The sequence below is a fragment of the Morone saxatilis genome, unplaced genomic scaffold, assembly GCF_004916995.1.
Source record: "Morone saxatilis isolate NCDOM2014 unplaced genomic scaffold, NCSU_SB_2.0 Contig8, whole genome shotgun sequence".
Classification (NCBI taxonomy): domain Eukaryota; kingdom Metazoa; phylum Chordata; class Actinopteri; family Moronidae; genus Morone; species Morone saxatilis.
Window position 1 is genome coordinate 26,732,406 of NW_023340257.1, and position 3,938 is coordinate 26,736,343.

Below are 3,938 nucleotides of genomic sequence, written 5' to 3' on the forward strand. Positions count from 1 at the left end.
AGACTGAGACCAGAAACTCATCAGGAAACTGTTTACTGAACTCAGAAATCAACTGAGAAGTCAATTATTCACCCTTTAATCCTGCTTACATCAGCAGATTGAGCCTAAAATAAACAGATATTTCTGTGATTTAATGTCAATGAACATCACTTTGTTGTTTTCCAGGATGAAGATCTGAAATGGGTAGAAGAGAACATCCCTTCATCGATGGCAGACGTGTAAGTCATCATCAAAGAGTTTGATACGTATCAGAAATGATAAATAATGAATATTATTCAGGTTTGATGCTGAAAGTCTTCTTTTCTCACACACAGCGCCCTGCCGCCCCTGCTGGACTCTGATGAGGTCAGTTATCTGCTTTTCTCACTTCATCACTAAACAAATCACATGAATTCTTTATGTGAACGTTAAAACATCAGAAAGATCTGAGCAATAAATCAGAATGGATAAATATAAGAGATATTAATCTTCTTTAATCTAAAGGAAAAACATCTGCAAAAATACAAACCAGAATAAAACATTTCAATGTAGAGGAAAAGAAAATGGTCAAATATTTAGTATTTAATAAACATAAAAACACATTTTACTATTAAAAAATCTCACAAAGTATTATGATTTATATTCAGTATGTATATTATTATATATTATTAGATTTGTATTGTTTCTATATATTATTATATATTATTAGATTATTATTATTTCTAAATATTTGTATATATTATCAGATTTATATTTCTTTATATTTTTTAGATAATATTATCTCATTATTATTTCTATAAATTATATATGAGGTTATTAATATTAATTTAATATAATATAATAAAACACTCACACCTGTAGTTCCGGCTGTGGCCTGCAGAGGGCGGCAGACAATCTGCCAAGAGCAGCTGTTGCCACGGTTACATCACCCTGTTGTTTATCCTCTTCTCCGTTGTCATGGCGAGCGGAACAATGTGACAGTGATGTGTGTGTGTGTGTGTGTGTGTGTGTGTTAGTGACACAGCCGCCATTATTGATCATCTTCAGCCCAAAAATACACAAAAATCTAAAGACAAATATTGATTATTGATCAGATTTGAACCCTAAAAGTGGGTCAGGATCTGTTTTATGTTCACTCTGTGTTTGTTCTTTCGTTTATCTCCCGTCGGATGTTTATTTGGAGCCTTTTTTCGAACCATTTTCCAGATTATTTACTCTTTGATCTCCGAGGGGCCGAAGCTCTTTAAGGGACCCGGCAATCAACAAAGTGCCTCTTATGTAAAATCAATTTCTTACGTAAGCTTCAGTATAAACTCTGATGTATTAAAATCCATAGAAAATATTAAGCACACTGGAACGTCCTCTTATAGTCTCTCTGTGGGGAGTAAAGGAGGGAGGGAGGGAGAAAGGGAGGAAGGAGGTGAACTGGTCGTAACTGAAGGTTGTCACACCGACGCTGTAATGAATCCGCCTTATTAGACGAGCAAATTAAGGGGAAATAATTGCCTCGACTGCCTCCTCCTCGCTCCTACTGGCAGATTATGTAATGCCCTCTTGTTATTCGGGAGGTAAATTAGGAAGAAATCTGCCCCTAACCTGCACATTATCCCCCCGTAATGATGAATTATGTAATTCATCACGATTAAAGGAGGGAATTAAAGGGATGCATCACGTCCCGCTCGCTGCGCTCGGTGTGTCTCTCTGCTGTCGCCATAAATCTCATTAGCAGGTAAAGAGGCTAAAAAATATAACTAACAGAAAGAGAATTATTATTTGTGTTCATCAAGTTTTCTAATATGTTTAAATATGTAAATGAGGCTTAATTTAATGGAAAAAATGATGTTTCCATACATTTTCACAACAGAAAAGATGAATTTTCGCCATGTTTTTAGGAGTAACGTGATATAAATCAGGCTGTGAATGAAGCATGAGCAACCCGCTCTGCACAAACCTTCAGACTACAGAGAGGAATAAAACTGGAAGGTTTGATGTATTTAAGATCCGCTGAAGTGGAGATTTCTGCTTCAGAGTGCCAGAAAAGCCTCATTTTGCACCTTTAAAGACACGTATTGTAAACACTACAGGTGAATAGGGTAAAAATTTTAACTATTATATATCAGCATGAAACTTCCCCAGCTGATTACTCACATTAAGACAAGTAGTTTTCTGAAATGTTAGGTTTAAAACATGCATATGAGGCTTTAATTAGAACTCAGAGTACGAGGCAACGCCACCGATTTATCACTGATATTTTTTTGGGCGAGAGGATAAAATGAAGTTAATATTCTCTGGAAGAAGCGCCTGTGGTTGCAATAAATAAATACTGTGGAGTGGAACCAGGATCTGTTATAATAAAGGACTGTACTTAGAATTTACTCTTTCTTTAAGGGGTTATCAGTCTTTTAGTTCTGTCACGTTGTACATCTCTCCATCAATCTGCCTGAAACGGTGAATCCTTTCTGAAACCACGAGGCTCGGCTTTGTTTCCTGCAGACCGGCAACTTGTTAGACAAATTGGCTTCTTCATGTCGACCGCGATCTCGTCCTCCGTTTGAGGTTTTCCGTCCGTCACGTCTGCAACAAAAGGAATCGTCTTAACAACGTCGACCTCCTCGCCGAGACGACGGAGGGGATGGGGGAGGAGGGGAGGACTGTGATTAAAGATGGAGGGAGAGGACGGCAATCACGAGAAGAGCATCCACGCTCCAGTTTGAGTTTACAGCCAGAAGAGATACAGAAAACACACATTTTACATAAAAACGTCTTCCTACTGTTTCAACACTCACCAACTCTGGTTTGGTCAAAATAACTCTTTAATTCACAGAGTTGGATAAAAACGGGTCGCTATGGCTGCCATTTAACGTTAGCTAATCGTTGTGGGACAAACGGCTCCCGAAAAAAACACTAATTTAAAAACGTGACTTCATTCAAAGTGGACAGAAACAAATTTAAAAAAGCTTATGATGCGTTTTCTGTTGCAGGAAACCTTGACGACCAAGTTCGAGATGTCCAAGATGGAGTGAAGCAGAAGGAAGAACGTGGAGCCGGAGGAGCGTGATTGATAAATAATACAGATTTAATAATGGCGTGAAAGGTGGCTGTGAGAGAGAAAGGATGGCTGATGAGAGGAAGGGGGGGAGACGAACTGATGGATGGATGAAGGGAAGAGGGGAACGAGTGTCGGTATGTGATTCAATCCCTGAATTTATGAGCTTTGTAAGCCTTTGATTGTACATACACTGGGAGTAATATCGATCACAGCGGCACACAGATCCTTTTTATTTTTTATTTTTTATTTTTATTGCCTGTTTGTATTTATATTTCTATATATATACAGTATATTTTGACAGATTTGATGTTAACGAAGCGGCTTGTTTTTTTGTCTTTTCACCGTTTACATGCGGAAATGTGATTTTCGGGTTTTTGTCTGTTTTTCGGGTTTTTTCACTGTTGCCTCGATAAGAGCCCCCCCGCCGTCACCGTTGTTCTGTTGGGGTTTTGTGTCTTTACGTTGGTGGATTAACGCTACCTGTAGGTCTCATCCGGATCCTTTCAACCTGTAAGAAACCAAAGTTGTGACATGGATGTGAATGAATTTCTGGATTATTTTCTTACAATCTGAACCATTAAAAGTGTTCACGTTGGGATTTGGATGTTTTGATTGATGGAAAATGACTTTATTTTGTTGTTTTACTTCTTATTTACGACATAAAGGGCCGTTGCTGCATCTGGCTAATTAAAATCTGTTAAAATTTAGATCATTTTTTAGACATTCCCAATCACCACTGAAGAATAAAACATCACTCTCCACCAGACTCCATAGAAAAAATTGGCAATTTTGACTCTCAGATCATCGTAACTTCATTCAAAGTGGACAGAAACAAAATGAAACTCACTAAAACCGTCTCTGTTAGTCTTTACAACAATCACCAACTCTCGTTTGGTGGAAATAAATCCTT

General features: G+C 37.8%; 1 long non-coding RNA gene across 1 annotated transcript in view; it reads left to right on the forward strand.

The window, feature by feature from the left end:
• The window catches only part of LOC118341478, a 5,053-nt gene extending 1,193 nt beyond the window's left edge, over positions 1-3,860 (forward strand). The window contains exons 3-5 of the long non-coding RNA XR_004797432.1: positions 166-218; positions 315-345; positions 2,961-3,860. This is a non-coding gene — a long non-coding RNA (uncharacterized LOC118341478). The remainder of the gene's footprint in view (positions 1-165; positions 219-314; positions 346-2,960) is intronic.
• Positions 3,861-3,938: the final 78 nt, after the last annotated feature.